This window comes from Elephas maximus, chromosome 2 (assembly GCF_024166365.1).
Source record: "Elephas maximus indicus isolate mEleMax1 chromosome 2, mEleMax1 primary haplotype, whole genome shotgun sequence".
In the NCBI taxonomy this organism is placed as follows: domain Eukaryota; kingdom Metazoa; phylum Chordata; class Mammalia; order Proboscidea; family Elephantidae; genus Elephas; species Elephas maximus.
In genome coordinates this window covers 87,645,898-87,658,197 of record NC_064820.1, presented here as the reverse complement: position 1 = coordinate 87,658,197, position 12,300 = coordinate 87,645,898, and positions in this window count along the sequence as shown.

The window sequence follows — 12,300 nt, the reverse complement described above, 5'->3', positions numbered from 1 at the left end:
TATAATCTGTATTGGATTGTCAGGAAGAGGTAGATTGATATATTAGAACTTGACCCTTAGTAATGCAGAGCTTAAAGAGGCAGCATGGATAGCGGGAAGACTTTAATGCTAGACAGAACTAGATTTGAATCCCACCTCTTCTAGTAACTAACTGATGGTCTTAAGAAAATCGTCTCAAATCTGGGATCTCTAATTTCTAAAATAGAAACCTACAAAACAGGGGCATTGGTACTTACAACACAGGGTTGTTGGAAGGATAGGGTGTGAAGCACCTAGAACAGTGCCTGACACAGAGTGAACACTCCATAAATCACTATTCTTAAAGCATAAGGCAATCTAGATGGAGGTATAAATACAAGGGAGTAGGGATGTGGTACACGTTCAAGCATGTCCTCTGCTATAGCAGAGTAGAGGATTAACATTAAGCCTACAATGGCCAATGGGACAAGTCTTGAAGGGTGTTCAAATATTTTAGAATTAATCATGTTGACCATAGGGAGCCATTATAGAGGTGTGTTAGCAATAAAATTGAGAAAAATTTGCACAGAGAAGGCTTCATGGTTTTAGAATGAGTACTACAGGGAATGACATGAGGCCTGGCTTTAGGTTCCAACTCTGCACATGATCACACATGTTTGCAGTAGTGACCTTTGGAAGTATCAGCCCAGCTTATGACTTTCATTCCCTGAGAACTGCTCTGACTACAACAGGGGCACCTGTAGCCATGTTTACTCTATGCAACAATGTAGTTTACCAGCCCTTGGGTGACCTAATTTCACTGGACCAATAAGATCATAAGAATTTTGAACTGGCATCCTGGTGGGTAGTATTTAGTCCCTGTTAACACTGAATTAAGAAATAGGACCTCTTCAGGCAGTCCTGGTGGCACAGTGGTTAAGTGCTCAGCTGCTAACTGAAAGGTTGATGGTTTGAATCCATCAGCTGTTCCATGGGAGAAAGAAGTGGCAGTCTGCTTTCGTAAAGATTATAACCTTGGAAACCCTATGAAGCAGTTCTCTGTCCTATAGGATCACTGTGAATCGGAACTGACTCAACAGCAACGAGTTTGGATTTTTTTGTTTTGAGGGACGCATGTTTGGCTTATTTGTACAGGAAAGAAGAAAAAAAAATCTATAGAAAGAAAAGGAAGTAAGAATTCTTAGGAAAACAGAGATATGAGACAATGGGCAGAGTAACCTCGGTATCTGATTCTGGTAGACGTAGAGATGAGTCACTCAGACCTACATTTCCAGGAACACTTGCTATCCAGTTGCAAAGAGTGTGGTTAGCAGATAGCCTCCAGCTGTTAGCCTCCTCTGTGCCAGCTGAGGCCACTCTTAAGGCAGGTCCTGGCCAATGATCAATGGTGATAACCTAAGTCATATCCTCTCAGAGTGGCCCTAGCCAATGACTCTACTGAGCAAGGTGATGGCGTAAGAACCGCCTGGCTATTTTTGCCCTATGCAGGACTTCTTAAACAAGCAAGCTTTGCTCTTGGAGCTCTTCTTTGGGATGGCAAAGACTTTGTAAGGTCTGCATTGTAGGTTAATGACTTCCTCTGCCCAATTCTGCTTCCTTTCCTTTTCTTTCATAGACATTCAACTCTCATAAACCTTTTGTGCTCCTAAATCTGTCTCAGTGTCTGCTTTCCAGAAAACTCAACCTGGGATATCCTGGTTGTACTTTCTCATGAGATCCAGCTGCACTCCTAGCTTGGGTTTCACAAGATATTCCAAGGAAGTTTGTTGGCCTTAGCTAGCCCTATTGCAGTGGTTCTTAACTGAGAGCAATTCTGCTCCTCACAGGACATTTGACAATATCTGAGATATTTTTGTTCAGATGAGTCTACTGGCACCTAGTTGGTAGAGATCAGGGATGCAGTCAAACATCCTATAATACAAAGAACAATCCTCCATCACAGGAATCATCCAGGTCAAAATATCAATGGTTCCAAAGTTGATAAACCTCTTTCTGTGTGTCTCTAAATGTTTTCTGTCAGAAATGTTTTCAAAAAGGATTTGAGCTACATTATGATAAAATATTCAAAGGGATTATTAATACGAAGACAAAAAAGTCATATAATAAGGAGGCAGTTTTGTAGAGAATAAAAGAAAACATGCTAAGGACATTGCTACCACCTAGTTCCAAAGGTGGCCCTTAATAGTCAGACCAGAAAGAGAAACACTGTGTTAGCTCTCATCATGTGATACCAGTTTTTCAAGAGGGGTATTAATTTCTTTAGTGAGTTCTGAAAGAATGAATGGCATCATGAATTTGAAAAGTCTAAAAAACAATGTGGTCTTAAAGGCTAGGGACAGGGTCATATCAGGCAAGTCAAGTGTGATGAATTCCAAGTGAAAACACACAGTGAAGGAAACCTTCGGAAGCTCTGAGATTTACCTTGTTTTATTTTCACTTCATTTCTTTTTTTTCAGTGTGTGACTCGCTGGCATATCTTCATAGGAGGAACGTAAGAGACCAGTCACTGAATACAGGGTTCCTGATGTTTCTGAACTTAGAATTCCTATTAGGAATGCTTGTGAACTAAGAATAAATTGTAGTAAATCTTGTTTTTACAAACACACACAGCCCAATTGTGCTTAAAAATGGAGGTTTTCTGAGCAACGGGATAAAAGCCCCTCCACAGTCTACAAGTTTTATTGCATCAAGCAGCATAGAAAAGTGTCAGAAGAATGCCCAAGCTCCAGGACCTATCTAAGCCAGCCACTGCCGCAGCAAAGCTTCTTATCCTCTGCCTCCCGCCCCCACCAGGCAGTGGGGGGTACTGTTTTCTCTCCACCCTCATCTTCTCCATCCCATTTCCACCTTCAAACAGTAGGGCTTTCTTCAACTAACTTATACCTATAGGTACCTATAGGGTACCTATGAGCTGGAATTGACCTGATGGCAATGGGTTGGGTTAATCCACAGGTCAGATAATTTTGCTAAACTTTCCCTTGGGAAAAAAAATGAGGGAGGCAGGAGGAAAAATATAGCTCTGTTTGCTGCCCCAGGCAATATTCTCAGGCAATTTGCCTGAGGCAAAGAAACTGACCCACAGCCTGATAACTTCCAGAAAGAAATTTTTCCACAAGACAGCAATCAAAAAAACGAGAAAAATTTATGGCCTGGGATTCCATAACTACGTCTCTGCTTCCTAACATCTCTCTGAACCTATGACTCACCATTTTACTGTGAAGTCTAGTCTTTTAATAACTTTATGAAGGAGAACATGGAGGGCGGAGCCTTTTTCGAAATGATGACTTCCCAGATAGCATCACCAAAGCATAACCAATGTCCTCAAGCCCTTCTGGACCTCAGCCCAGTCAACACAGGCTCCTCGCTGACCTGTAGCGAGCAGCATAATCCACTGAGGGAAAATTACTGTGTTGGATCCTTGCATCTGGTGCATGAAGCATTTCACAGTACTAATGCTGAAGTCATAGTGTAGGTTGAGAAGAAGCAAGAATAGCCAAAAACAACCCCAAAACATCATGACTGATAAGTGGGGGAGATAACAGGAAAACACCCGATAAGCATGCAAGCACAGTCAGACATCACCAGTTAGGTTGAAAGGCTCCAGCTGGAGAAGGTCAGAGGTTGAGAGCCCTCCATTTATTGAGCACTGGGAGTATGGGAGCAAAGGGATCTTCCAGAAGGGAAAGGGTGCACATCTCAGCAGACAGCAGGAGCCTTGAGAAAGCCAACAGAGGGACAAAAGAGGGAGTTCAGGGGAAAGCAGTTCTTGCCTGGGGTGACCATACACTCAGGGTCAAATGGGGAATGGGAATGAGACCAGCCATGGAAACCCTGAACGAAACCAAAGTGAGGCCGAGTCTGAAATACAAAGTGGGTGAGGTGACTCAAGGAGCCGCCATTGAACAAGGAAATGATTTGAAAGATAAATGTGGTCAGAGAAGCAGACAACTTTTATAGGAGCATTCCAGAATGAACAGATGAGAAGGCAGTTAAAGCAAGGAGGGAAATTATCTATTTATTTTCATGGGCAATTGTAGGCTTAAAAGGCAATCTTGGAGATTTTAGCCTTAAATAGACAAACTGCATACTATTTTCTAGTCAACCACCAAATATAACCTGATATCTGGAATATAATTTAACGTGCAGTTCCCAGAATAAGTTGTATCGATTTAGCTCTGTATCTCCAATCTCGTGAACAGCTGTGTATTTTCTCCTCCCAAAAGTACATCAGAAGTTTTACTACCTCCCAGCCTCCCATTGCCCCATTCTCCCCACACTGCCCAGACGTCTCTGACAGTCCCTGACACCGATCCCGAAGTTACAGCACTGGGCTCATCACTTGGCTTCCATAGCAAGTGCAGACTTCCCACAGACAGAAATCTTCCAGATTTGGCTGTCTTGCTTGTGTGCATAGCTAGTTTTCTTAGCACCTAAGGAAAACTTAAAACAAACAAAACAAAACAAAAAGTTTGTCCTAGAGTCAATTGAACTCATGGCAACACATGTGTTACAGAGGAGTAGAACTGTTCCACAGAGTTTTCTCGGCTACAGTCCTTATGGAAGCAGATTGCCAGGCGTGTCTTCCACAGAGCTGCTGGATGTGTTTGAACCACCAACTTTTAGGTTAGTAGACCAGCACAAACCATTTGCTCTACCCAGGGACCTTTAATCCATCCTTAAAAGGCAACACAAGTGGAACGAGCAGTAGAAATTGCATGTACTGTCTAAACACACTTGACACATTATAAGACATAACAAGCACAGAGAAAAATCTTCCAGTTCCACAGCCTTCACTTAGTTTCATCCTATTGTACACCACAATTTTATTTGAAGAAAACATATTAATAAAAAGCTTCCTGGAGGCGGAGCCAAGATGGCGGACTAGGCAGACGCTACCTCGGATCCCTCTTACAACAAAGACACGGAAAAACAAGTGAATCGATCACATACATAACAATCTACGAACCCTGAACAACAAACACAGATTTAGAGTCGGAGAACGAACTAATACGGGGAAGCAGCGATTGTTTCCAGAGCCTGGAGCCAGCATACCAGTCAGGTACGGCACAAGCACAGAGACCTGCTCCACCCCCCTGAACTAACCCCGGGAGGGGGACTAGCCGGTTCCACGGGCGGCGTGGGACGCAGCCGTTAGGAGAAGTCCCCGGGAGGCAGTGACTGATCTTGGAGCAGAAAGAGTAGCATCCGAGCCGGGGAACCGTCCCACAGGGATTTGGACTGCACGCAGGTACGCCATAAACACGGAGAGTTGCTCCACCCCCTGAACTAACCCCGGGAAGGTGACCATCCGGGTCGCGCGGGCGGCGTGGGACGCAGCCGGTAGGAGAAGTCCCCGGGAGGCAGCGACTGGTATTGGAGCGGGGAGAACAGCGTTCCAGCCGGGACACTCGGTCGCGGCACAAGCACGGGGAGCTACTCCACCCATCTGAACTAACCCCGGGAGGGGGCCCACCTGGTTCACGGGGGCGGCACAGCCACGCGGCTGGAGGGACGGGAAGTCCCCGGGAGGCAGCGACTGATTTTGGAGTCGAGAGTGCACCGTCCCAGTAGGGGAGCCTTGACGCTGGGCGTGGGGCTGGAAGCGGAGGATCTGACCGTGACTCCAGCGGGCCAGACCCCCCGGGGGCAATCTCCACACAGACAGCACACATAGGCGACGCGCCCACGGGAATCTCAGATATAAGAGTCATTCCAAGCAAGACAAGCAACTCTGGCTATATTCTGAGGTGCTACTCTCCTATCTCTCTGTTCCCTCCCCCACCCTCCCCAGGCGGCTTCATTAACATCTGAATAGCCTGAGCCAGAGGGAGAACTCTGATAGGGATCTGACTGCAGTTTTTTTTTAGCGGATTTTCTGGAAAAACTAGTTTCCCAGTGATGGCTCGGAGACAACAATCCATATCAAACCACTTAAAGAAGCAGACCGTGACAGCTTCTCCAACTCCCCAAACAAAAGAATCAAAATCTTTCCCGAATGAAGATACAATTTTGGAATTATCAGATACAGAATATAAAAAACTAATTTACAGAATGCTTAATGATATCACAAATGAAATTAGGATATCTGCAGAAAAAGCCAAGGAACACACTGATAAAACTGTTGAAGAACTCAAAAAGATTATTCAAGAACATACTGGAAAAATTAATAAGTTGCAAGAATCCATAGAGAGACAACATGTAGAAATCCAAAAGATTAACAATAAAATAACAGAATTAGACAACACACTAGGAAGTCAGAGGAGCAGACTCGAGCAATTAGAATGCAGACTGGGACATCTGGAGGACCAGGGAATCAACACCAACATAGCTGAAAAAAAATCAGATAAAAGAATTAAAAAAAATGAAGAAACCCTAAGAATTATGTGGGACTCTATCAAGAAGGATAACCTGCGGGTGATTGGAGTCCCAGAACAGGGAGGGGGGACAGAAAACACAGAGAAAATAGTTGAAGAACTTCTGACAGAAAACTTCCCTGACATCATGAAAGACGAAAGGATATCTATCCAAGATGCTCATCGAACCCCATTTAAGATTGATCCAAAAAGAAAAACACCAAGACATATTATCATCAAACTCCCCAAAACCAAAGATAAACAGAAAATTTTAAAAGCAGCCAGGGAGAAAAGAAAGGTTTCCTTCAAGGGAGAATCAATAAGAATATGTTCTGACTACTCAGCAGAAACCATGCAGGCAAGAAGGGAATGGGACGACATATACAGAACACTGAAGGAGAAGAACTGCCAACCAAGGATCATATATCCAGCAAAACTCTCTCTGAAATATGAAGGCGAAATTAAGATATTTACAGACAAACACAAGTTTAGAGAATTTGCAAAAACCAAACCAAAGCTACAAGAAATACTAAAGGATATTGTTTGGTCAGAGAACCAATAATATCAGATAACAGCACAACACAAGGTCACAAAACAGAACGTCCTGATATCAACTCAAATAGGGAAATCACAAAAACAAACAAATTAAGATTAATTAAAAAAAAAAATACACATAACAGGGAATCATGGAAGTCAATAGGTAAAAGATCACAATAATCAAAAAGAGGGACTAAATACAGGAGGCATTGAACTGCCATATGGAGAGTGATACAAGGCGATATAGAACAATACAAGTTAGGTTTTTACTTAGAAAAATAGGGGTATATAATGAGGTAACCACAAAAAGGTATAACAACTCTATAACTCAAGACAAAAACCAAGAAAAACGTAACGACTCAACTAACATAAAGTCAAACACTATGAAAGTGAGGATCTCACAATTTACTAAGAAAAACGCCTCAGCACAAAAAAGTATGTGGAAAAATGAAATTGTCAACAACACACATAAAAAGGCATCAAAATGACAGCACTAAAAACTTATTTATCTATAATTACCCTGAATGTAAATGGACTAAATGCACCAATAAAGAGACAGAGAGTCACAGACTGGATAAAGAAACACGATCCATCTATATGCTGCCTACAAGAGACACACCTTAGACTTAGAGACACAAACAAACTAAAACTCAAAGGATGGAAAAAAGTATATCAAGCAAACAATAAGCAAAAAAGAAGAGGAGTAGCAATATTAATTTCTGACAAAATAGACTTTAGACTTAAATCCACCACAAAGGATAAAGAAGGACACTATATAATGATAAAAGGGACAATTGATCAGGAAGACATAACCATATTAAATATTTACGCACCCAATGACAGGGCTGCAAGATATATAAATCAAATTTTAACAGAACTGAAAAGCGAGATAGATACCTCCACAATTATAGTAGGAGACTTCAACACACCCCTTTCGGAGAAGGACAGGACATCCAGTAAGAAGCTCAACAGAGACACGGAAGATCTAATTACAACAATCAACCAACTTGACCTCATTGACTTATACAGAACTCTCCACCCAACTGCTGCAAAATATACTTTTTTTTCTAGCGCACATGGAACATTCTCTAGAATAGACCACATATTAGGTCATAAAACAAACCTTTGCAGAGTCCAAAACATCGAAATATTACAAAGCATCTTCTCAGACCACAAGGCAATAAAACTAGAGATCAATAACAGAAGAACGAGGGAAAAGAAATCAAATACTTGGAAAATGAACAATACCCTCCTGAAAAAAGACTGGGTTATAGAAGACATCAAGGAGGGAATAAGGAAATTCATAGAAAGCAACGAGAATGAAAATACTTCCTATCAAAACCTCTGGGACACAGCAAAAGCAGTGCTCAGAGGTCAATTTATATCAATAAATGCACACATACAAAAAGAAGAAAGAGCCAAAATCAGAGAACTGTCCCTACAACTTGAACAAATAGAAAGTGAGCAACAAAAGAATCCATCAGGCACCAGAAGAAAACAAATAATAAAAATTAGAGCTGAACTAAATGAATTAGAGAACAGAAAAACAATTGAAAGAATTAACAAAGCCAAAAGCTGGTTCTTTGAAAAAATTAACAAAATTGATAAACCATTGGCTAGACTGACTAAAGAAATACAGGAAAGGAAACAAATAACCCGAATAAGAAATGAGAAGGACCACATCACAACAGAACCAAATGAAATTAAAAGAATCATTTCAGATTATTATGAAAAATTGTACTCTAACAAATTTGAAAACCTAGAAGAAATGGATGAATTCCTTGAAAAACACTACCTACCTAAACTAACACATTCAGAAGCAGAACAACTAAATAGACCCATAACAAAAAAAGAGATTGAAACGGTAATCAAAAAACTCCCAACAAAAAAAAGTCCTGGCCCGGACGGCTTCACTGCAGAGTTCTACCAAATTTTCAGAGAAGAGTTACCACCACTACTACTAAAGGTATTCCAAAGCATAGAAAATGACGGAATACTACCCAACTCATTCTATGAAGCCACCATCTCCCTGATACCAAAACCAGGTAAAGACATTACAAAAAAAGAAAATTATAGACCTATATCCCTCATGAACATTGATGCAAAAATCCTCAACAAAATTCTAGCCAATAGAATCCAACAACACATCAAAAAAATAATTCACCCTGATCAAGTGGGATTTATACCAGGTATGCAAGGCTGGTTTAATATCAGAAAAACCATTAATGTAATCCATCACATAAATAAAACAAAAGACAAAAACCACATGATCTTATCAATTGATGCAGAAAAGGCATTTGACAAAGTCCAACACCCATTTATGATAAAAACTCTTACCAAAATAGGAATTGAAGGAAAATTCCTCAACATAATAAAGGGCATCTATGCAAAGCCAACAGCCAATATCACTCTAAATGGAGAGAACCTGAAAGCATTTCCCTTGAGAACGGGAACCAGACAAGGATGCCCTTTATCACCGCTCTTATTCAACATCGTGTTGGAAGTCTTAGCCAGGGCAATCAGGCTAGACAAAGAAATAAAAGGTATCCGGATTGGCAAGGAAGAAGTAAAGTTATCACTATTTGCAGATGACATGATTATATACACAGAAAACCCTAAGGAATCCTCCAGAAAACTACTGAAACTAATAGAAGAGTTTGGCAGAGTCTCAGGTTATAAAATAAACATACAAAAATCACTTGGATTCCTCTACATCAACAAAAAGAACACCGAAGAGGAAATAACCAAATCAATACCATTCACGGTAGCCCCCAAGAAGATAAGATACTTAGGAATAAATCTTACCAAGGATGTAAAAGACCTATACAAAGAAAACTACAAAGCTCTACTACAAGAAATTCAAAAGGACATACTTAAGTGGAAAAACATACCTTGCTCATGGATAGGAAGACTTAACATAGTAAAAATGTCTATTCTACCAAAAGCCATCTATACATTTAACGCACTTCCGATCCAAATTCCAATGTCATATTTTAAGGGGATAGAGAAACAAATCACCAATTTCATATGGAAGGGAAAGAAGCCCCGGATAAGCAAAGCACTACTGAAAAAGAAGAAGAAAGTGGGAGGCCTCACCTTACCTGACTTCAGAACCTATTATACAGCCACAGTAGTCAAAACAGCCTGGTATTGGTACAACAACAGACACATAGACCAATGGAACAGAATTGAGAACCCAGACATAGATCCATCCACGTATGAGCAGCTGATATTTGACAAAGGACCAGTGTCAATTAACTGGGGAAAAGACAGCCTTTTTAACAAATGGTGCTGGCATAACTGGATATCCATTTGCAAAAAAATGAAACAGGACCCATACCTCACACCATGCACAAAAACTAACTCCAAGTGGATCAAAGACCTAAACATAAAGACTAAAACGATAAAGATCATGGAAGAAAAAATTGGGAGAACCCTAGGAGCCCTAATACAAGGTATAAACAGAATACAAAACATTACCAAAAATGATGAAGAGAAACCCGATAACTGGGAGCTCCTAAAAATCAAACACCTATGCTCATCTAAAGACTTCACCAAAAGAGTAAAAAGACCACCTACAGATTGGGAAAGAATTTTCAGCTATGACATCTCCGACCAGCGCCTGATCTCTAAAATCTACATGATTCTGTCAAAACTCAACCACAAAAAGACAAACAACCCAATCAAGAAGTGGGCAAAGGATATGAACACACATTTCTCTAAAGAAGATATTCAGGCAGCCAACAGATACATGAGAAAATGCTCTCGATCATTAGCCATTAGAGAAATGCAAATTAAAACTACGATGAGATTCCATCTCACACCAGCAAGGCTGGCATTAATCCAAAAAACACAAAATAATAAATGTTGGAGAGGCTGCGGAGAGATTGGAACTCTCATACACTGCTGGTGGGAATGTAAAATGGTACAACCACTTTGGAAATCTATCTGGCGTTATCTTAAACAGTTAGAAATAGAACTACCATACAACCCAGAAATCCCACTCCTCGGAATATACCCTAGAGATACAAGAGCCTTCATACAAACAGATATATGCACACCCATGTTTATTGCAGCTCTGTTTACAATAGCAAAAAGTTGGAAGCAACCAAGGTGTCCATCAACGGATGAATGGGTAAATAAATTGTGGTATATTCACACAATGGAATACTACGCATCGATAAAGAACAGTGACGAATCTCTGAAACATTTCATAACATGGAGGAACCTGGAAGGCATTATGCTGAGCGAAATGAGTCAGAGGCAAAAGGACAAATACTGTATAAGACCACTATTATAAGATCTTGAGAAATAGTAAACCTGAGAAGAACACATACTTTTGTGGTTACGAGGGGGGGAGGGAGGGAGGGTGGGAGAGGGTTTTTCTATTGATTAATCAGTAGATAAGAACTGCTTTAGGTGAAGGGAAAGACAACACTCAATACATGGAAGGTCAGCTCAATTGGACTGGACCAAAAGCAAAGAAGTTTCCGGGATAAAATGAATGCTTCAAAGCTCAGCGGAGCAAGCGCGGGGGTCTGGGGAACATGGTTTGCGGGGACTTCTAAGTCAATTGGCAAAATAATTCTATTATGAAATCATTCTGCATCCCACTTTGAAATGTGGCGTCTGGGGTCTTAAATGCTAACAAGCAGCCATCTAAGATGCAGCAATTGGTCTCAACCCACCTGGAGCAAAGGAAAATGAAGAACACCAAGCCCACATGACAACTAAGAGCCCAAGAGACAGAAAGGGCCACATGAACAAGAGACCTACATCATCCTGAGACCAGAAGAACTAGTTGGTGCCCGGCCACAATCGATGACTGCCCTGACAGGGAGCTCAGCAGAGGACCCCTGAGGGAGCAGGAGAGCAGTGGGATGCAGACCCCAAATTCTCATAAGAAGACCAAACTTAATGGTCTGACTGAGACTGGAGGAATCCCGGCGGCCATGCTCTCCAGACCTTCTGTTGACACAGGACAGGAACCATCCCTGAAGACAACTCATCAGACATGAAAGGGACAGGTCAGCGGGTGGGAGAGAGACGCTGATGAAGAGTGAGCTAATTATATCAGGTGTACACTTGAGATTGTGTTGGCAACTCTTGTCTGGAGGGGGGATGGGAGGATAGAGAGAGAGGGAAGCCGGCAAAATTGTCAAGAAAGGAGAGACTGAAAGGGCTGACTCAAGACGGGGAGAGTAAGTGGGAGTAGGGAGTGAGATGTATGTAAACTTATATGTGACAGACTGATTGGATTTGTAAACGTTCACTTGAAGCTTAATAAAAGTTATTATAAAAAAAAAAAAAAAAAAAAAAAAAAAAAAAAAAAAAGCTTCCTACATCAAAAACCAACAAATTACTTTGATGCTATTTCAAACCCTGTGTTTTTAGTTCTCCCACGTTTTTGCCTTGATCCCCGGATAAGAAA